Here is a 23,638-nt window from a genome sequence, read left to right as displayed (position 1 = left end):
TTTTACAGAGGTTGTATTTTACTCCCAACTACCAATTATGTCATCATCCTGGCATTTACCTGGACATAATGATACACAGCAAACCCATTCTTGTAACATAATTCATTGCTTAAAAGTGTTTGTAAAGTCATACAGCATCCTATATACACATAATGACTTGGATATTGCTATTAAATTTCATAGATTAAAGTTTAGTAAATCTTAAAGTCTTACATTTGTTTCCATGTTTCTTATTAATCCTAAAGGAAAAGATGTTCAGCTATTTAAATGTCAATAACTAGGTAACCCCTGATTAAAGAGGAAAGCAAAAGAGAATGTATAATTCATTTTCCAATGAGACACAATAATATACCTATTGTGTAACTTAAGTGCTAAAATATATAGGGATTTTTAATGGTTTATACAGCCATCACAGCAAGTTATATTTATATTCTCAATATTGTTTTTGACTATTGAAATTTAGGACGACAAGTGCATGCTGCACTTCCCACCATTTTAGTGCAGTTTTCATTTCTCAAAACTTTAAACCCTGGTAAGAAATATCTATTGAAACATTATCTTACATTTATTCAATTTAATTTTAGTTTGAGAAGGATCGTATATAGATCTTTTTATAAGCTTGTAAGGTCACCAAATTTAAATTAAAGTGACCTCTTTTAAAGCACATTAATAAAAGTACTATGCAGAGGAAATTTAATATGAATGGTTAAAATGCATGGAATTCAGATTTTACTGTCAAACAGCTCAATTAAACAAATTGAATTTTTAAGCAACAAAAGGGAATTGAATCAAATTAGAAACAGAGTGGGATCTGAAATGTGGACATTTATGAGTGATAGGCACAGGGCCCTCCAGCAGTGAGTTTTCTTTATTTGTTGCCTCAGCAGTTAGAGGGGTTGGCAGGCTGCAACACAAAAGGATAAAAATGTTCACCATTGAAACACAGTTTTTGGCTCCTAATAAATCATCTGTCACTTCATCACAGCCCAGTAGATAATGAGCAATAAAGTTTTCACACTCAGGGAATGAGGAAGCAGGCACAAGAAATACAACTAAAACTGCTGTCTTTCTTTTCCGTAAATGCAAGGTGCTTTGTATAATAAATGACCTCTAGGTTTCTGGAAAATAGGAATTCCAGCCTCTGTAAAATAAACAGTTTAATGAGTTAAAAACAAAATCACAATCTAGTCATGTTACCGAGATCTGTTAAAGAAAGAAATAATGAAATGATAGTACAGCTCATACATATAGGAGCTATATTTATATCTAGCAAGAAGTTATTTCAAGGTGAGCATTATCCTTGAAGTTGTCTGATACCTGTTAACAGCACACACTGGCCATGTCTTCATGAAACGCTACTAGAGAATGTTTTACAAGTACTAAATAAATGCACAAGAACCCAAGTTACTGCACAGTAGTGCCAGGAAACTCCTTTTTTTGTGACACTACTGCACAGTAGCTTAATACTACTGTGCACTAGTGTCTCATCATGGCTTTTGCCACAAGATGCTACTGCACAATAGTATCAGGCTATTGTGCAGTCAGCATCTTGTGTAGACATGCCCAGTGCTGACATTATAATAAAGTAGCACATTACTTTGAAATGTCTTTGTTGTAAGAAATTCAGCAGGCTATTTTGCTTGGGGCCTATCCTGTGAGGTTTGCCAAACTCCTGTATTGTCTGTGGGGTTTCAGGATATTCAGTACTTTACTGTTGGCATGTAGCACCTTGTCAAAACTAGGACCTAAGGAAATGATGTATATGCTTTAAAGTAGAAACAGTGTCAAGCTATGTTGTATTGTGGTTATAGCAATGTAACTGAAGTTGATCTTTACCTGGAAATTTTAAGCAAAGCTTATGCTCAGAGCTAATTTCCTTGCTAATTTTCAGGCTGGTGAAGAGATTGTAGTTGATGTCATAACAAGAAAAAAAAATGCTCCTAAATTCATAAACACTTTTTACACTGGAGTTTCAACCTATTTCAACTCACTGGGAGTTCTAAGCAGACTCATAATTCAAATTTCACATCAAAGATATTTCAACAGGGGTACTCTAGATGGCCGTGTACAAAGTCTAGTTCACATACAAAATGTAAAACTGAATATCTGTTAAAAAGTAACGATGTAGCCCATAAAACGCACAAAATATATCAGACATTGATTAACATTACTTTATACCAGCATTTGAAGTGACTTGCAGTAAAATAATATCAGATATTCTTGTCATATGCAAATAGGCAAATTAATACTTGCATAATATGTGAAGGTAAAAAATATGCAAATAAACCTTTGGTACAGTAGTTTTTTTTATCATTATCTTAAATAGCTAATTAGAAACATGAAAAGAAATGGAACCTTCCTATTTTCTGAATAGTGTGCTCACTAGAAAAGCACAGGATTGTGGGGGGGCTTTTTTTCTTTTTCTGTCATATATAAAGGTGAATAAATAAGAAAAGAGTGTTCTTAGTTATGGACTATTAAAACTGGTCTTTAGACCATAGAGGTTATTTACCAGCTTACAAAGTTAACCATTAAGTATAGTTATATTAAAATAGAAGACTAACAGTTACAAAAAAGCAGCAAAATTCTGCCTCTTACATGCTGTCTATAAATTGGTATAAATGCAGAGGAGTTCCTATGAAGTAAATGGACTGAATTGCTTTGGATTTAAAACACTGTGATACAAAACAGATTTTGGCCCCAAATGTCCAAAAAGGATAATAAAGTCAAGCATATTGAAAAGCCTATTAAACCACTCAAAATACCTCAAAACTTGTTTTAACCCATCTTAGTTCATTAAAAAAGCTTAATATTCTGTGTGAAGGTCCGTACTGAATTCTCTTTCTTTTAATATTAAAGATGTATTATTTATACGTACTGTAGTTATGCCATAGAATACATGAGTAGAGTTTGTTTAGCAAAAATAGTGAAAAAATATTTGCTACAGGGGCAGTCTGGCAATATTGCTTGTTAAGGCATGCTATTTGTAAGCAAATTTATATGAAAAGTATGCAATGTCTAATACTAAACTACTCCAGCCCCAGTCTGAAGGGTGATTTTACAAACGTCCTGCAGTACTCAATCATTCCTTCATTTTAATGTCTTTATTTTATGATTTTGTTGATGAAATACTACTTACCCAGTGCTCAAAATTCCTTTTAGGCTGCAGGCACTGGCTAGTTGACATGGCAAGCCATATTTTACAGCTATATATTTCAGCTTTCTCTGTCCAAGTTGGAGGACACAGTAGCCAAGATGGTTTTTCATAGTAGAAATATATTTTCATATTTATTTATTGATTTGACTAATGTATCTATTTTTCAATTCACATGCTTATGTTTCAATCCATTAAAGTGATTCATGGTCAAATAATATGTTATTGCAAGTACAAAGAGGAGATAAAACCACTGTACACTGGCTATAATGCAAGAATAAAAATAATAAAAATCCATTGCATGATTAAATATAGTTTTTAATCCCCAAATGATCAAGAGTAAAATGATGTTTTTAATTATTTTTCTTAAAAATAAGTTTTTAAAAAAAAATAATGCAATTACCTATAAAATAAGCTCTTCAGAAATAAATATTCTTATCTAGCCTAAGTACTCAGTGCAAAATTACCATAAGGCATCAAATTTCCATCAAAATAAAACTCAGAAGGCCTTTATTTTTTTAATAGAGAGGAGTGAAGGGCAACTGGGCTGTTGAGCCTTTCACCTTCAGGTCATGGGTTGGAATACAGCCCAGAGTAGTAGTGGCTGAAAGTTGTAATTACAATAACTAGTGGCTGTTCAGTGTCTTGTGCTAAATGAGTTGCTGGTCTTAGTCCAGAGTCTAGTGGACATATGTCCACATTAAAAACAAAAAACACAAGAAAACAAAAATGATCCACCATCTGTTGGAGGTCCCAGGAGGGAGGCCAAAGTCTAAATTGGCAGAGAGAGACTAAACTACCTGTTTACCCATGCAGACCCTCCCACATCATGGATTTGATTCTGCAGATGTCCTCTTAATTTTTCTACCTCCACATCAACAGCTACAGCTTCTACTCTCCCCTTCCCCCAACTCCCAGCCTTCATTATCCTTATGTTTCATCTTAACTTAGTACAAACTTTAAGGAATTTTGGACAGCAAATTCTTGGCTTCCCCTACACAAATCTTGAATGGTATGGACAATGCCAAAAGTAAAACCTCCTAACTCTAAGCCTCTTGGAACATTCATACACAAGCTATCATGCTGATTCCTTACCTTCCTCCTAGCCAAGACATAGGAATTCAACCACAGAGGGAGCATGAGAAAGTGACAAAGAGGAAATCAAACCCTTTTCATGCTTTCTGCAAGGCAAGAAGGAAAGTTCAGTGAGGGGCTTTTTGTTTCACTATCATCTTCCTAGATTGAGACTGGAGAATTCCATCAGAAACTTAATTGTATTTCTCCCTCTCTTCTCTCCTGGACAGAGGTGTGAAACTCAGCTGGAAAGAACTGCTCCAAAAGGGAGCAGTTAGGGGGTCGGACTCGATGATCTATTGAGGTCCCTTACAACCCTAACATCTATGAAAAAGAAAAGGGCTAGTACTTCTCTGCTTAAAGTGATTGAGTTTTCTTGGCTGATTCACCTGCTACCTTTCCATATAATCCATTATATCCAAGTATAATGGAAAAGTACACTTGATGTTTCTGCTAACACTGACAGGTACAAAATGATTACAAATTCTAGAAATGTTCTCTCATCATTAGGTTCCAGAGGTAACAAGTAGGTGAAGCTAACTGAGATAAATCATGCCTCTCAGAATAATTGTTTCAAACCATCTGTCCCTCAGAAGGCAACACTGGATAGGTTCATATTGTTAAGAGCTTCTTTATTTATGTACTCACAAGAGCTGGAAAATAATATTTTCTTTTCAATGAAAGCAGAAGGTAATGAGGGTAATAAATTGTGTGGTGCTTATCCCTCCTGTAAGAACCCTCCTGCAGTAGCATTCCTTACCAACAAGGATGCTTGTATTGTTGATTGTTAGGATTTATTTTGTTAAGAGCCTGTGCAATCACTTGACTACAGAAAAACATGCACCAATAGGAGATGTGCCTGGACCATTAGGGCACTTGTCCACGTAGTGCTTTTCCTAGATACACGTGACAAAAATCACTATTTTGCTAGCTTAATCACATCTGAAGGTCCATATTTTGACCTCATTTTATCTTAGAGTTGGAACAAAGCTCTGAGAACTTTGGAGAAGCTCAAAATTGCCTCTGGATAAAGAGTTGAATTTCATAATTCAGGTCAATAGCTGCTGGCATTGTATTATTGTACCTTCTAGTGCAACATCAAGATTAAAAATTGAATAGGCTCATATTTTCAAGTGTAATTAATAATTTGGGATATTCTCAACTTGAGATGCCTCTAAAGAACTCCATTTTTAGAGAGCAGGAAATCTGAAAAATCTGACCCTTCTAAAATGGTCTCAAGCTGGACTCTCAGATGTTAGTGCCTAAATTTTCAATATTCACTATTTGATATTATGTGCCTCAGATTTTTGGAAGGAAAAGTAGTTTTCTTCACTCCCCACTGCCTGTGGGTTCCACTGATGATAGAGAGTATAAAATGAAAGCAAATGTGTTTTACAGAGTGCAATTTTAGAAGAGAAAAAAAACCTGGAATGTATATTGTAGCACCTGAAAGAGAGACTGAAAAATGGGGAAAGAGGAGTGAACTGAAGTCTATACTCAGGTATCAACTGCTGTTGAGACAAAGGAGAAAACAGTAGGAAAGAATTAAGAGAATCAGAAAACTAAAAGTGGTCAATAGACCAAATATAATGATGTGGAGAAGACACACAGCTGAAAGATTAAAAAATGATGGCTGAAAAGCAAAAGCTCAAAGATATCTGGTCTGTTGGTGAACAAGAGTTGCAATCCTCAACATTAGTCAAGCCTTTTTCATAGATTCATAGATGTTAGGGTCAGAAGGGACCTCAATAGATCATCGAGTCCGACCACCTGCATAGGCAGGAAAGAGTGCTGGGTCTAGATGACCCCAGCTAGATGCTTATCTAACCTCCTCTTGAAGACCCCCAGGGTAGGGGAGAGCACCACCTCCCTTGGGAGCCCGTTCCAGACCTTGGCCACTCGAACTGTGAAGAAGTTCTTCCTAATGTCCAATCTAAATCTGCTCTCTGCTAGCTTGTGGCCATTATTTCTTGTAACCCCCGGGGGTGCCTTGGTGAATAAATACTCACCAATTCCCTTCTGTGCCCCTGTGATGAACTTATAGGCAGCCACAAGGTCGCCTCTCAACCTTCTCTTGTGGAGGCTGAAAAGGTCCAGGTTCTCTAGTCTCTCCTTGTAGGGCTTGGCCTGCAAGCCCTTAACCATACAAGTGGCCCTTCTCTAGACTCTCTCCAGGTTATTCGCATCCCTCTTGAAGTGCGGTGCCCAGAATTGCACGCAGTACTCCAACTGCGGTCTGACCAGAGCCCAATAGAGGGGAAGTATCCTCTCCTTGGATCTATTCGTCATGCATCTGCTGATGCATGATAAAGTGCCATTAGCTTTTCTGATGGCTTCGTCACACTGCCAACTCATGTTCATCTTGGAGTCCACTAGGACTCCAAGATCCTTTTCCACTTCCGCCAAGATCCCTTTCCCTTTCCCCTTCCACTTCCTTTTTATGCTGCTTAAACTGGTCAAAATAGATAATATGCTCCTAGAAGTTCCAGATATAGCCGTAGGAGAATTTCTCTAAGGTAAAAATTGAGAACAACACATAGCTCAGGCCTGTGTGGAGGGATATGTCATGGTGCATACACTGTGAATGTCCTATTGTGAAGAATTCTGGCAGTCCTGTGACCCAGAGGACAGTCTAGAGAGCCTGCCAAAATTTACATAGGATTCCAAGATGGAGGGCAACTGATGTAGCCCAATATTAGAAGCAGAGCCATACCCAGTCATTTTAGCACACAGTGCACATCATCTGCTGAGTGCCCTTCCTATATGTGGCTACATAGCAAAATATATTACATTTTGTTTTGCTTTGTTTTTTACAGAATTTTCTTGGATGATACAACATGGGTACATACAAATGTGCAGAGCCCAAAACACAAGTAAAATATACTACACAAACAAGACAATGCATGACCGGTACTATCTCAATATGTCTACAAAAGTTAAACAGCAAATGAAGAAACATGATATCTGTCTGTCATAAGTAGTTCAATCTAAAACCATAAAAGTCTCTGTACATGGCATCTTCTAAGAAACAATAGACAAACTACAGGACTGCCCATGAATATCAGACTTTTAAAAAATAAAATTCCAAGTCTGACACCCTGGCCAGGGACAGACATTACACATAAACCAGTTTAAATGATCAGAAACTGCCTTAAACCTATAACAGAACAGATGTTCAGGGCACATAAAGCAGTTTCAAAATGGCTGAAACTGATTTGAGATAAACCTGGCTGAATGTAGTATCAGACTTAACCGATTTGGGTCAAACCAGTTTATGCAATGTCTGTCGCAGACCCCTTCCTGGTTTAAGTTAAACCAGACTCCCCAGCATCCCATCATGCTCTCTGGGCTGGGCAGGGCTCTCTTCTCCACAGCAGACCTAGCCCCTCCCCTCTGCTATCTGCCTGCAGCTCTGGCAGAGACTTCAGGCATCTGCTTTGCCTTGCCCTGTTCCCCCACCCCCTTCAAAATTCCTTGCTAAGCAAGAATCCCCAGTTCCCTCTGCACAGACACCTCTCAGCATTAGCTAGAAGACAACATGCTGGCTACCTCTGTGCTTTGGGAGATGGGACAAAGGCAAAATCAACAGGTAGCTGGTAATGTCCTTCCTTGTAAACACTGTTTAAGAAGAGTTTGAACCAATAGAGAGAGGCTATTGTTTTCTTAACGACTGATAAACACTGAGTTAGAGGTGATAAACACTATGCTGGGCTGGTCAGGAGGTGGGGAGGGACCCCTCCTAATCAGAGCATCTTGCTAGGGCCTGGCCACACCCCCCTCAGCTCAGCAATGCGGAAGGGAAGGGAGGGCTGTTCTAGCACCCCCTGATTACAAGCCTGAGCCACTGTAGGCATGTGCCTGCATTTCTGCGATGTCTGTATGGTTACAAACTGGTTTAGACTAGCCAGGTTAGACTAACCTTCAAAGATTGAATCAGTGCAGGCTCAGGCTTTTTCAATGTCTGTCCCTAGCCATTATTTCAAATATTCTGATTATTATCAACAAAATTTAGACCAAAAGTTACATAGCTTTACTTTCATATGGTAACTTTATGAAACAAAATAAGAAATGTTAAGCATTGTGTTAGAATATACAGCTCTCTTACAATTTCAATATTATAATTTACCTTTTGATAATGTAGTATGACAATAGAAAAAAGCACAGTCCCTAAAGCATGTTATTATTACACCCCAAATTAATGTCAACAAGGAAAAGAGAGGATCATAAATTTGCTGACCTGCTGCCTGTATTAAAACAAAATGCCATATATGAATGGTATCAAAATTGATATTACAATGCTCCAAAATGGTGCTTTTGGTTTCAAAGGTATAAGCAATATTTAATGTAATTAACTAAGCCCTTTTTCAAGTTAAAAATAATACCCCATATTAACATAAATTCCAGAGGTTTCGAAAAAACCTAGGATTAAAGGCAAAATTTCAGACTTTTCAGAATTCTTAAGAAATCCTAGGCCAGTAGACATTTTGTTGAAATACTAATTGTTCTTACCTTTATTGTAGAAAACCTGTTAATTAGGGAGCAGTAGTATAGAAAATTCACTAGGTCTCGCTCAATTGATAGGACTGTAAGGTCAGACAACCTTTCTTGGCCATCAAAGACCTTAGGTATTTTTAAACTAATTTTAATTTCCTGAAGTGGCACTCAGGAGTATCAGTATTTATAGGCAATGTCAAAAAATCCTCAAGACAGTTTTGATATTAGGATATTGGGCTACATTGGGGTACCCCAGAAACCCTGGCCTCCTCCACTTGGCTCCTTCAGATGCCTGGTCATCCTGTCTGTTGGTCACTGGAGGAGCCAAGGGTTTGAAAAGCAACTCTTTGAAAATGTTTTGTTTCTAACCTGGTTCTTGACACTGCAGAATGGCTGAGCTCAAGGGCAGCCCAGTGAACTAAGCTGGGTCCAGATCACAAGTAGGCATTTCTTTCCCACTTGGTCTTTGCAAACTAAAATGATCAGCAAACTGAAACTTTTAAAAACCATGCAGAACTGATCTCAGGAACCAGATGTCTGCCTCATACAGCCAGACATTGTTGATATCATTCTGTTCTCCTCAGCTGACAGCACTGGGAACTTTTTTTTTCTTTTCATAGAAAGAACTGAATGGTGGCTCTGAATGCCAGGGCTCCTGGCCACAGATGATGATTCAGACTGGAATCCCCCAGGTTAGAGGGCTCATTGGCTTCTATTCAGGAGTGCTTTAGGAAAGGGTACTTTTGTAGCTAGGGCCTGTTCATGGGATGACCACTCACCCCGTTTGGCCAGCACAGCCTGGTCTCAAAGCCTGTCCCACCAAAAAAGCAGGAGAGACCCTTGGCAGAAGAGACTGAGGTGGCAGCTGGGACTGATGTCTCAGCCTGGCCCTTAGCATGCTGTTCCCACTGCTGCCTACAAAGTGCTACACCCCTGGACCTCCCATACACAGTCCCCAGAGCCATGGTGCCTCAGTATTCCCCAGCCTCCAGCTAGTGAAGCTCTCTCATCACAGACTGCATCTGGGGGACCTTGGGAGAGCCCACATACCTGCCAGGGGGCATAGGACTCATTTGCTGTCACCTGCCGATGCATTTGATTTTATCTGGTGCCTGCTGAGCAAGGGCACCTGGTGCTAGTGCACTCCTGATTCTATACCCTTGCTATGGTACTGATTAGGAATATACAAAAGTGGCTTGAAACCACCTAAGGTATCCCTCCTCTTCTGCTGTGAGTTGTGCAGCACAGACTCACCTCCGTGGATAATAGTAGAACAAGTTCGAGTTTATGGAGAGAGATGGGTAAGCATGTAGAAATCTGTTAAATGATGTGAAATGATGACAAATTATTGGAATTAACCAGCATCTGTAGCTTTAAGCCAGCATCCAATCTAATTTTTGTATGATATTAAAATAATAATTTTGTGAAGTGTTGGTGGGTTTCAGAAAAGCTGTATAATAGATGGCAAACAAAGGAAGGTGAACAGGACCTAACAAATTGGTAAAAGTTTGAGAGAGGCAAGCCAGACAAATTGGGAGAATTGTGGTACATCAAGATAAGGTATGCAAAATATTGACAGAATCAGGAAAAATCAAAGACAGAACATTTATTTGGAGCTCATGAACAAATTAAAACTAGGGCAGGGGATTTTCCTCTTTCAGTGCGTCTCCAAATAATTCTGATAAATCAAGTTCTTTAATAGATCATATAGTACAAGAAAATGCCAGACATAAGGAATAGGAGTGTTATGCTGCCTATTTTTAAAAACAAAGAAGACTTAGAAGACTGTGGCAAGTATAAAGACATAAACTTAAGAAATACCATGAAGTCACAGGAAAATTGTCAAGCAAAGAATAAGAAGTCAAAATTGACCACATTGAAGTTTGTGTTCATACTAAGAAGTCAACCACTGATGAGGTCTTTGAAGTGAAACTCCTTATGGAAAATAACCGAGAAAACAAGGAAAAATCATTACCCAGTGTTCATTGAAATGGTAAAAAAAAAAAAAAAAAAAAAAGCACAACTGCATCAATAAAACTGAAGTGGTGGTTTGAGGGAACTGTTGGCATTGGAAATCTATGCCTAGTGCCATAGCAACATTAATCAGAAGCACGTGCAGGAAGGCCTTGCACAGTTGGGGTACATTGAGGGTCAGCATTAAGAGTATTCCAGTTTGTGCTAGCTCTGTATACACTCACAAAATACATTTGGATCAGGGGAGGAGGGGCGTGGACAGACTATGGCCACATACAGGCATTACATTTTGATCAGGAATCACCGCTCTCCCAGCAGAAACTAGGAGCATTCATTCAATTTCTCCCAGAGGAAATATGCCACCTCTGAGAGAAACAACTCCAAAGTTGACATCTAGAAAATCTCCCATGACAAAAAGTCTCTCGCAAAATGAGCACCTGTATGCTGCTCCACCCCTCCATAAGTATGCTGCTCCCAGTCTGTGGAGTCTTTCCCTGCCACTCCATTCCCCATCGAAGGATCACTGATCTGGGAAGGTGTGGGTACCATGGGAGAGAGGACAGCTGTAGTTTCCACCTGTACTTGAGCTCAAGTATTTGGGGTTCATTGTTCAAGAAGATGGAAGGATATATAAGAATACAAGGAGCAGGACAAATAAGGCCCACTGAAGGGAAAAAATCTATAACATAATGATAAGGCCAGTGTTAGACTATAAACAGGTGTGGTCATTGACTTCAGGAAAGCTGACTTTGACAAGCTCAGGAGGCTTGTCAGTGAGGCCCTAAGGGACCATGACCACGGAGAGGGGGGAGTTCAAGAAGAGTGGTTGCTCCTCAAGGGAGTGATCCTCAATGCACAAACTAAGTCTATTCCATCTCGGAGGAAAGGCAGCAAGAGGGCACAGCAGCCCCCCTGGCTCTCCAGGGACCTAGCAAACCTCCTGAGGCTAAAAAAAAAAAAAGGAAAGGCCTACAAAGGATGGAGGATGGGAGTCGCCTCCAAGCAGGATTATTCTGCACTGGTCCGGTCCTGTAGGGAGCAGACCAGGAAAGCCAAGGCTGCAACTGAACTCCAGCTAGCTTTGAGCATCAAGGACAATAAAAAGTCCTTTTTTCAGATATGTGGGGAGCCGGAGGAAAAGCAGGGGCAACGTTGGACCCCTGCTGAACCAGATGGGGCAACTGACAACTGACGCCCAGGAAAAAGCCAACCTATTAAATAGGTACTTTGCGTCAGTCTTTCATCAGTCCCATGGGACGCCCATGCCTGCTACGGGACAGGGAAGTCTGGATGAGGGTGATCCCCTGCCCTCCACTGATGCTGACTTCATGAAGGAATATCTTGAGAAGCTGGATACCTTCAAGTCAGCCGGCCCTGACAATCTTCACCCCAGGGCACTCAAGGAGCTGGCGAGCATCATAGCCCAGCCTCTAGCACGGATCTTTGAAAACTCTTAGCGCTCTGGTGTAGTGCCCGAAGACTGGAAGAAGGCCAATGTGGTGCCTATCTTCAAGAAAGGGAGGAAAGTGGATCCGGCTAACTATAGGCCCATCAGCCTGACTTCTATCCTGGGGAAGATCTTAGAAAAGTTTATCAAAGAGGCCATCCTGAATGGACTGGCCAACGCCAACATCTTAAGGGATAGCCAGCACGGGTTTGTTGCGGGTAGGTCTTGCTTGACCAATCTCATTTCCTTCTACGACCAGGTGACCTATCACCTGGACAAGGGAGAAGAGATTGATGTCATATATCTTGACTTCAAAAAAGCCTTTGACCTGGTTTCCCATAATCACCTCTTAGAGAAACTGGCCAATTGTTGCCTTGGGTCCTCCACGATCCACTGGCTGGAAAACTGGCTCCGGGGTCGGACCCAGAGGGTAGTAATTGATGGAAGTCAGTCATCGTGGTGTCCTGTGACCAGTGGGGTCCCCCAAGGCTCTGTCCTTGCACCCATACTGTTCAACATCTTCATTAATGATGTGGACACTGGAGTCAGAAGTGGACTGGCCAAGTTCGCTGATGACACCAAACTTTGGGGAAAACCATCCACACCAGAAGACAGGCGGGTGATCCAGACTGACCTGGACAGGCTCAGCAAGTGGGCAGACGAGAATCTGATGGTGTTCAACGCCGATAAATGCAAGGTTCTCCACCTTGGGAAGAAAAACCCGCAGCATCCTTATAGGCTCAGCAGTGCTATGTTGGCTAGCACTATGCAAGAAAGAGACTTGGGGGTCATCATTGACCGCAAGATGAACATGAGCCTGCAGTGCGATGCTGCAGCTAGCAAAGCAACCAAAACGCTGGCTTGCATCCATAGATGCTTCTCAAGCAAATCCCGGGACATCATTCTCCCCTTGTACTCGGCCTTGGTGAGGCCGCAGCTGGAGTACTGCGTCCAGTTTTGGGCTCCACAATTCAAAAAGGATGTGGAGAAGCTTGAGAGAGTCCAGAGAAGAGCAACGCGCATGATCAGAGGTCAGGGAAGCAGACCCTACGATGACAGGCTGAGAGCCCTGGGGCTCTTTAGCCTGGAAAAGCGCAGGCTCAGGGGTGATCTGATGGCCACCTACAAGTTTATCAGGGGTGACCACCAGTATCTGGGGGAACGTTTGTTCACCAGAGCGCCCCAAGGGATGACGACTAGGTCGAATGGTCATAAACTACTACAAGACCATTTCAGGCTGGACATAAAGAAGAATTTCTTTACTGTCCGAGCCCCCAAGGTCTGGAACAGCCTGCCACCAGAGGTGGTTCAAGCGCCCACATTGAACACCTTCAAGAGCAAACTGGATGCTCATCTTGCTGGGATCCTATGAACCCGGCTGACTTCCTGCCCTTTGGGCAGGGGGCTGGACTCGATGATTTCCGAGGTCCCTTCCAGCCCTAATGTCTATGAAATCTATGAAATCTATGAAATCATTGGAGCAGGATAAATTGTGTTTGGATGTGTCCTGACAAAGCTAAACCACTTCTTTGGGTGAAACACACATCACAGTTTGTTCCATAGCGTTGAACCCTTGCCACTGGTAAGGCTTCAGGGGCCTGATCCTGTGGGAAAACTGCAAACTGAGGAACCAACTCAAGACACCCCTCTAAAACTTGGAGCAATGCTGATTTACTTATTTGCAGAGGCATGCCCCGAGTCAGGGTACAGCAGCACAATATGCATACCAGGGAATCCCCTGCCAAATGATTTCTGGGGCATGCCTCTACAAACTGGGGCTTCTGATGCCCCAGGAGCACCTGCCCAGGGTGGCTAGAGAGTTTGGACAGCTCTGGGCTGCGTGTGCTCTCCTGCCACAAAGCAAATAGACATCTGCCACAAAAAAGCAGCACAGACGTATACTACTTATTATCACAGCCACAGTTTTGAGCATTTATGGTGCAACAAGGGGCATGGACATCTTTTGGTGTGGGCTTTCTGCCACCATTTTCTTTATGATAGCATAAACGCAACATCTATTTTCAGGTGTATGGTATGGAAAGGAAGTACAGGCTATAAGGTGAAGGAAAGAGAGAAGACCCAAGAACACATGGCATGAATGTGTAAAACAAAACTAAAAAAATATGCATTGTTCCAGAAGAAATGGAAAGTTGATTGTTGAACATAAGGACTCAAAAAGTGCCCCGCCCCACCCCGCCCCCCCAGCAAAAGAAGTAGTAGTAGCAGTATTGGTAAAGTAAGGGGTTAAAATGACAATATTAACCTCTTTAACCAACTAATAGAAGTTTACTGATACTCCTCCCTAGAACTGAATTTAAGGAACACCATATCAGCTATAACCTCTCCGACTGTCTTCCCCCTTCTCCCTAAGAGGGAAATGAAAGTTTCTCCACTGTCTCTAATCTCAGATAATAATGGAATATTTCTATCTCCTCTGGTAAGTGTTTTACATTCCTTCCAATTGCTGCATACCTTCTCCCCTTACGTGCCCTTTCTGGACCCTATTGTGTGCTATCTAGAAGGCTTTATTGGTGACTGGGGAACAATTGTGGTAGTTACAGGTGCTAAGTGAATTTACTCAGATCCTGTTCTTACATGAGGACCCTGCATTCCAGCCATGTTAACTCCTCACCCACTACATCAGTTACCACAGTATTACTATATCTGTTTGATAATATCTGCAGTGGCTGTTGTGGAGGTGTTCTGCAATTTCAGATCAGCATACAATCTGAGAATAATAGTAATCACTTATTCAGCTATTTGGGGGAAGGGGGTTCTTATCCTTTTACTAGCTCTCTCTTGACTTTTGCTGTTCTCATAAGAGCTTCTTTGCTATTAGTAGCTGTCCCTAGAGTGTCTTTTTATCTCAAATACTTCAAGGACAATCACTCTTTCTTAGTACTACCTTGCCATCAACCACAGTGTATCCAACCTCTTTCCACAAAGCCCTTCCTTACACATTCCCTCATAACGTAGTGTAACAGGGAGCCTCTAGCCCCTGTTACTTTAAGAGGAAGTGAAATCAGTATGTGCCTGCAAGAATGCTGGCAGCTGAACTGGTGCCAGCTGTAAAGAGACAGGTAGCAGAAGGGAATCATAGCTACAAGACAGTAACAAGCTGAAAGTCACTTACCTGGAAAAAGCAGGAATAGGATAGGGAGCTGAATTTCAGGCAGCTATATAAGTAATGCCTGTGGCAGAGCTATAGGGGTAATGAGAAGCCCCCAGGATCAGTTAAGAGTGCTGGGGTCATGTGACTAGATGAGGGTGGAGCCCAGGGCTCTATAAGCTGGAGGAGTAGTTGGGTTTGGGATGCAAGAGAGGAAGAGTTTCCTGAAGCTTGCTGCTGAACTGTCCTTAGCAGCCTCAGAGAAAGTTCTTGGCAATGAAAGGCAGTCATGTAGGTGTGCTTGAAGGGACTGAAGCTGCAGAGGCTGGTACCAGCCAGAAGGTAAGAAGCCCAGAAGGGCAGAAGTTGGATGCAACTGGGGGGTACCTTAGGGAAAGGTAAATCCTGGGTGATAGACAGAAGCAGGGAAGGGCCCTGGGAGAGAGCAACCCCAAACTATAGCTGAGGCGGGGAGAGTTTAAAGGAGAGAAAATGCCAGGGTTCAGTTGAAGATGCGATGATAGCTACAAAGCATGGGGTGGCTAGTAAGGGGTGAGTAGAGGCTACTAGGGGTACCAGAGGACTGTGTGGAGGGTGCCGAATTACAGGTGTGGGAGCCAGGGTGTTACCCTAGGGGTAGCCCCATGCAAGGTGCCGAGGGGAGAGGCCTGCCCTGGATGACTGTGCTGAGGGTGAGCCAGTCCAGAGGACTACTGCAGGGTGCTAAGAGGGAATATGTTCTGGATTTCTCCCCATGCTGAGCAGAGAGGCACACCCTGGATATCTGTGCCGAGGGTGAATGAGTCCAGCAGACTGTGTTGCAGACACGCTTGGAGACATGGTGCTGAAGAGGCAGCAAAGCAGCATGTAAAAGGGCTACTCTGGCTTCTAAAGGCAAATTACAAATTTGCCAAATTCATCATAACATTTTATGCTGAAGGCATGTCAGATGAAAATGGGAGCTGCGACAGAGGCTGGAGAGCAGAGCAGGTAGATTTGATCTCCATGGTGCTTTCAAATCTGGGGTCAGAGCCCTGAATCTTCTACACACTCTGATAGAACTCACCTGTTACCCTGGGAACAATGTGAAAAAAATGACAAGGATTTTTAATAACCATCTGTTTATGCAAGTGCAACTAATTATAACTCTACCTACAGCTAAGTACGGGGAGGTAGATCATGGGGCTCAAGTATTTTCAGCTGCAGTAGTCTTCCACTTATTGTTTCAATCTTCATGTATAACATTCAGCATCTAGTTTCTCCTAAACTGACATTGACACTGACAGTGCTGCAAACTGGACTAATACCCCAGAATGCCAAAATCCTTATATTCATCATCATTATAAAATACTATAGATACGATTTGAATCTATTGTTCCTGAGATGAGTGTCCTAAACATTCACAACTGCAGTTGTCATTTTCTATATTCTAATTATTTATTGGCAACTCCTCCAGTTTGCTGCTTTTTTTGCTTTAAAAAAAAAAAGGCTAAGCTGTCACTGCTAATGAATAAGTTTTCTGGGTAATTTATAGCCAAGTGCTCCAATACCACCACATTTGCACCAAGGAGAATACCTATGGTCACCACCTCACAAATCTCAAAAGGGCCTTCACCCAACAAGGACACTCATCAAGAGAGATGGATCGTACCTTTTAAAAGAACCACCCGGATACCATGTGAAGATTTGCTGCAGTACAGAGAGAAAATCCCCATGAATCACATACCACTAGTTATGACATGCCACACAACCCTGGAACCTACATGGAAAATCCTCAAACAGTTGTCGCCCATACTAGACAAAGACCCAATTCTTAAAGAGATCTTTCAAGAACTAACCATTCTAGCCTTTAAACAAGAACCAAACATCGCTAACCTCATAACCAGAAGCAAACTCCCTATGACCCAAAGCACACCAAATGGATACAGACCATGCCAGGACAAGAACTGCAAAAGCTGCCAACACATCTCCACCAGTCACATAATAACCACAACAGAACCATCACCATTGCTGGATCTTACACCTGCACCTCCAGAAATGTAATATCTCATCCAGTGTACTAAATGCCTTGATGGAAAATACGTAGGAAAAACCAAACAACAACTGCGCACTAGAATGAACGCACGCTGGAAATTCATCAACGACAAAAATATCCAATTAGCTGTGGATGCACACTTCTCACAAGACAATCATTCCCTCCCTGATCTCTCAGTTCTAATCCTCAAAGGGAACTTACGAAACACCTATGAAACACTTTTCATAGATGAGCTTTCACTTCATAAATCTATGGGATACAAAAAATCATGGACTCAATATAGATATTGGATTTATGACGCATTACAATATGCCTGACATCTGATTCACCAGGTACCTGCCTGGCCTTCCCATTTACACTTTTCTTTCCTCTCCTCCCTGCTTTTTCTACCCTTTGTCTTCCTAATTTCCATCTGTTTACTTTTTCCTTTCTACCTTGGAGAACTCAGCTACAGTGGAGTCTCCCTTAGTTACCTTTGGCATTATTTCCCCCTCCTCCCTTCCCTGCTGTACCTTTTTGTTTTCCTAATTTCCGCATATTTACATTCTCACTGAGCTCCTGTCACACTTCTAGCTTAGTTCATTCCTTGGAGATATCACAACAGCAGAAACTCCCTATGCCTGAAGAAGGGGTGCTTGTGCCTGAAAGCTTCCAAATAATGTTTTTTCCAATTACTTAGCTGGTCTAATAAAAGATTTCACATCTACCTGAAGAAGCCTGCCTGCTTTCTGGGTTAAAAACACACATCAAAGTGGCATTGTGTGTTGGGAATGAATGTAAAGCCAACCAAATACTTGGGCCAACCCTGGCAAGCCCTGGTAATAAAATCCTGGTAAGATTGTGATCGCTTTCATCATCACACTTATGCTATGATGCAGACTAGCTTTCTATAAAGCTTTTTATACCAGTTCAACCTCGGGTCCGAGATATTTCAACAAAGTGAATTAACGAGAATTGTCCAGTGCTTAAAACACTAGCTGGAACTTATAAGATCCAGGTTCAGTTTCCTAATCCACCCTGGGCTTCCTGTGTGAGCTTGAGCAAGTTACTTAGATCTAAATGGAGTGAAGTGCATAGAAATTTTTGAAAATCCAACTTCCTCCACCTTTAGGTGTCTAAACACTTTTTAAAAAATCTGGCGCTCAGTCTCTCCATACATCACTTTTTTTTTTTTTTTCTTGTTTAAAAGGGAGATACCCAGTGGGATAAAAATGCATCTATCTTGTAGGCCTGTGCGAGTTGGCAGTGATCTGGCTGCTTCGGATGGCCATCATCTGATCTGGAGCTCCGGACTGGGTTTCTGCCTCAATCCAGCTGAAGCTTTGGAGCCTCCTGGGAGATTCGGCCATAGGGTATAATGGGGAATCAATGAAATATCTATAATTTTGTTGGTTTTTTGTCTGATTTGAATGAAACTTGCAGGGGTGGTAGCCTCTGCTGAGAGCATGAAACCTGCCAAGTTTCAAGAAGATTGGTATAAGGGTTTGGGGGAACTGTACCCCAAATTCTTGAAAGCCAAACTCCTGTCACAGCTGTGTGTCACACCACAGGGGGTCAAAACTGCAGAGCTGGTAGCTCATACTAAGGCCACGAAGCTTGCCAAGTTTCAAGGAGATTGGTGCAGGGGTTTGGGGGGAACTGCATCTCAAGCTGCAGACAAGCAAAACTCGTGTCATGGGTGACGCTACATGTGTTAAGGTGCAGCGGGGTGACAGCTGCAGGGATGGTGGCCCCTGCTGTGATGCCTGCCAGCTATGGAGGAGATCAGTGCAGGGGGGTTCTGGGGCCCTGCACCCCTAGCTGCTGACAGACAAAACTCATGCCACGACTGTGTCTGTCTGGGGCAGTTATTGTCTGTATTGATTCTTTCCTCTCCTTAGCCTGGTTTTGTAGGTGCTAATTGATGCTCGTTAAGTTACATAGTAGCCAGGTCCTGTGTATTGAGTTGGCCCCTGAGTCTCTGATCCCTGAGTAAATCATGATTGATTGATGGATTGATTGGTAACTGGTAACACAGCAGCTTAGCAGCCAGGCCTGCAGTAGTGTCTCCCCTCCCTGCCCCAGGACAGACAGTCAGTCCCACAAGCACCCATAGCACGAGTTTTGCTTGTCTGCAGCTTGAGGGGCAGTTCCCCCCAAACCCCTGCACCCATCTTCTTGAAACTTGGCAGGCTTTGTGGCCTCAGTAAGAACTACCACCCCTGTAGTTTTCACCCTGCTATGTTGTAACGCCTAGACGTGACATGAATTTTGCTTTCAAGAATTTGGGGTGCTGTTCCCTCCAAACCCCTGCACTGAGCTTCTTGAAGCTTGGCAGGCTTCATCCTCTCTGCAGAGTCTACCTTCCCTGAACATCCAAATTGGACAAAAAACAAAGTTATAGATATTTTATTGTTTCCCCATTATACCCTATGGCCAGATCTCCGAGGCAGTGCCGAAGCACTTCAGGAAGACAAACGAGGCCAGCACTTTGACTCGGATGTGCTGCTTCGGACCCCGAAGCATCTGTAGCTTCTCCGGATCCGAAGCTTTGTTCGAAGCCTTGCACAGTCCTGCTATCTTGCAACATTGATGCATAGATAAATATATTAAAGACTGTGAGGTGCCCAAATGTCATGGCAATAAGTGCCATAGAAGTATTCTAGATACAATCACCGTTGGTCAAGGACTCTTCATTAGTCATCACAAGTTTAGCATGCTCTAGACTTACGTGGTTAGTGAGGATAAACCCTGATATAGCTATGAAGCAGTTGATCAATTATACTCTGCTCCATTCTTTCCACATCCCCCACCCCCGCCCTCCTTTTCCAAAATCCTTGATCTGCCGGTAGTCATAGGGAGTAGTAGCTTGGTTGCCTAGCTCTTGTAGAACACCCAGTCAAGGAAGGGGGCATCTTCCTTATAAAGCAACAACCATAATACACTTCTACAAGGTTGCAGAAATAATTCAAACATCAAGTAGTGGAGATACCTTGGAGAAAAATGATTCCCTATAGTAATATCCTTGGTTTGTCATCTGTAGCCTTGATAAAACAGGACAGCAGTTGCTACTAGGCCTAGCTCAGATTTTAGTTAAGTGGATTGTAAAAGAAGTCCTCCTTCCCCTCTCTAATGACAGGTTGGATGAAAGTTTAATTCCCACATTGATGCATAGTATAGCTGATGGACAAATATTCTGTGAGCAGAAAATTGTATGATAGGAGGACTAAATCTTTACAAATGTGACGGGCTGGCTGGTAGTGACTTAGCCCAGGGGTTTTGAAAGGGCAAAAGATGATTGGAGGACTTGGGATTCCCTTTTCTCACCAATCAGGCCCCAGAGACTCACCTCCACGTCCCCTGATTGGCCCTGTGGGTCACCTGGAGGGGGATAAAAGGGACAGCGCAGCTGACTCGGGGAAGAGACCAGCGAGGGACCACAAGGAAGGAGCTTCAAGGAGCTAGCAAGAGCTGAGCCAGCGGGGTGGAAGCAGTTGCCCCAGAAGAGCCTGAAGGAGTGGGACCTGCAGGCAGCACTGGAGTCCTCAGCAGCTCAGCGTGCGGTTGGCAGGAGAGGCTCCCCACCGGGCTCCAGGATCCCCTATGAGAGGCTGTGGCCAGCAGGAGAGGCTCCCCAGACCTGAGAGGTTCTCAGCTCTGCTTCCAGCTCCTCCAATCAGAGGCCAGGCAGCTTGCCGTGAGGCCAGGGCTCCAGGAAGGTCAAGACCCCTAGCAGCTTAAAGCAGTGCCAGCACTGGTGGCTGTGTGGCAGAGTTTCTGCCTACCATGTAGAAGATCTGAGTTCAAGTGACTTGGTGACTTGGGGTGAGTGAGCTAACAAAGAGAGATTCCTCTTGCAGTGGAAAGGGGCCATTGTGTTTTCCCCCTTTCTCCCCCTCCAGGTACCTAGGCCCTGTATTTCCTTGTAATTTGACATTTTGTGCCTTTTGTATTTCCAGTAATACCAACCAGTATTGTGTGTTCAGCTGTTTGTGTTTTACATTTTGGTTAACCCTGTCTTTTGTCAACTGGATGAATATGTCTATGATTGTAAGTGTCTAACCTTTGTTGAATCCTGCCCCTTTGAGGCATTGTAGTGCCCCTTCGAGGCATTGTAGTGTCCCCCTGGCTTGTACTAGTTATGTTCCCAGTATTGTTCCCTCATTAAAAGGTATATGGTTAAGTCCCCATTGGTGGTCTGGGTTTGCTCTATAGGGGGAGGAGAGTCCCTACACCTCCCACAGTGCTTGTGCACCTGCTTTGATCCCTTCAGTTGGAGAGGAGGTACCTCTTGGAGTACCGCCCGGGTTACACAAGCAAACTAAGGCCCATGAATTAAATTACAGAATTTCCTAACAGCATCAAAATGTCCTCCTTTTCCACTTGTACACAGATGTTCCTTGTCATACAAAAATACAAAAACTGCAGCATTGAACAAAGATCCAACTGCTAAGGAAATGAAGGTTTAAAAATTCAGTGATACAATTATTTTGGCAGCAGAAGTTTCCTTGTCACACATACAGAGTGCACACCAAAGGAGCAGCATCACACAAATGTAATGTGCTAGTGCTGACAGACAAAAACATACAAATTAGGGCCTATATAGAACTCTTATTAGCAGTAGTAGCTGCAAAAGCTTAATTCTCCTCCTATCAATTTATCACCCTTGCGTTGTTCCTGAGACCACTGGCTAGATCCTTTATAGAAGGTTATTGCAGCAATCCAACCATACCCTCCATGACAGGGACTCTGCAGGTACACCAAGTGACAAAAATAAAATTGTCTATAACTATGAGGTTTGTGAACACTGACTGCTGACACAGATAAAAAGCATTCAGTAAATGCATTTATAAAGAAAATGTGTCTGTGGTTCAGAAGATGCAGTAGGGATATGAAAAAGTGTGGTATATATAAAGATACAATGCACCAATGAGGGGTCACTAGAACCTTCAGCCATTGTTCATGTTTGTTCATCCAATCAGGAATGTTGGAGGAAGGGTTTTCTGTAACAGTATTGCTTCTATTCCATCAAGTTCTTCTGGCCTTGGGGGTTTTTTTGTTTGTTTGTTTGCTATCTGGCTTTGTTATCTAATAATATCTAGTAAACTGTTACTTTTAATGAAAAAGACTGACTAATGCAGACATTGTTCCAAAAAAGTCTCATCTGATGTTACCTGGAGCACAAATCCCTCACCACTAGGTACTGTTGTGGGCTTTGTTTCTACAGCTGGAATAAAGAAAATGTAATGTCCTATCAATTACTTTAAATGGGTAACAAAATATTACTGTAATGGATTTGGATCACTACCAATAGAAGCCTGATTGAAAGATGAAATGTTCCATTTCCCAAAACCAGTCACATGAACTATTCCAGTGACCTTAGCTTTTGCAATTATTGCTCTTTTCCTACGCAGCATCCCAGTCTGCAGTAAATAAAGCAAGAAGCTGCAAAGGGTTGCTGACAAGCATAAAGAAATCCAGAGAAACCTAGACTGTAGACCCACCCCTTCTGTTAACATAATGATTGGCAGGTGGCTGTCTATGTGACGTCTATTGTTTTTCCATGCACACATGCACCAATACAGAACCACAGTACATTTTGCACCAAACCTTAATTTAAAAATTCACATCCCTTTACACAAATTATTTTAGTAATCAGTGTTATGACAACTGGCCAGTGAAATAAACACCTCTCCTAATTATAGGAAATGCATAAGGTTTTATTGTGAAAAGGAGAGACAGCAAGCTCACAATAAGGTTTACTTTGCAGGATAACAACATGATACAATGAAAACAGAGAACAAGATGAATAATGATAGAATGGTACTGTGTATGTTTTAATTAGCTAAAGGTAACCAAATGAGGTTTGCCACTATTATAATAAGGTCAGATCTCCACATGGTTTCATCAACAACATATTAAGACAAGCAAGGTGGTGCCAAACTGGGGTATAAACCTAATCAACATAATTAAACAGAAAGTAAAAACATGTGTTAAGAGCTACACCCATTTTTACTGATCAATCTGTTTATATTAGTATATGGTTAATATTAGCATCAAAAGAAGCATTAATTAAATTACACCTATATAAGCAGAACAAAAAAAGAAAACTTCATCTAATTTTGTATTTTTAAAATGGATGCACCACATCCAAGTCTTTTTGTAGAAGAATCCATTTCAAAAGTGTATTCAAATTACACAAAATAGTCTGATACATTCCAATGTATTGACATACTGGCATTTAAAGTGTGGGAAAAGGGAAACTACAGTGGACTAAAAAAGTCATGGGAAACCATAAAAACAAACTGAGCATAATTTAAACTGATTGGATGCTTCCTTGTAAGAAGTTATTACTTTCTAAATACAAAATGT

At 42.0% G+C, this 23,638-nt stretch overlaps 2 long non-coding RNA genes across 4 annotated transcripts in view; one reads left to right on the top strand and one right to left on the bottom strand.

The window, feature by feature from the left end:
• The window catches only part of LOC102564701 (uncharacterized), a 144,153-nt gene extending 128,791 nt beyond the window's left edge, over nt 1–15,362 (bottom strand). The window contains exon 1 of one of the 2 annotated variants that reach the window (XR_009463101.1): nt 15,277–15,362. This is a non-coding gene — a long non-coding RNA (uncharacterized LOC102564701). The remainder of the gene's footprint in view (nt 1–15,276) is intronic. The other variant, XR_009463102.1, reaches the window with a different exon arrangement.
• The window catches only part of LOC109282076 (uncharacterized), a 114,120-nt gene that overhangs the window by 70,716 nt on the left and 19,766 nt on the right, over nt 1–23,638 (top strand). The window contains exon 1 of one of the 2 annotated variants that reach the window (XR_002088959.2): nt 15,284–15,594. The exons of the other annotated variant lie outside the window; for it this stretch is intronic. This is a non-coding gene — a long non-coding RNA (uncharacterized LOC109282076). Of the gene's footprint in view, nt 1–15,283; nt 15,595–23,638 lie in introns of those variants that run through there. 2 annotated transcript variants of the gene reach the window in all.

The sequence above is a fragment of the Alligator mississippiensis genome, chromosome 6, assembly GCF_030867095.1.
Source record: "Alligator mississippiensis isolate rAllMis1 chromosome 6, rAllMis1, whole genome shotgun sequence".
In the NCBI taxonomy this organism is placed as follows: Eukaryota; Metazoa; Chordata; order Crocodylia; family Alligatoridae; genus Alligator; species Alligator mississippiensis.
The sequence above is the reverse complement of the archived record's forward strand: the minus strand, read 5'-3'. Positions and strand labels throughout refer to the sequence as shown.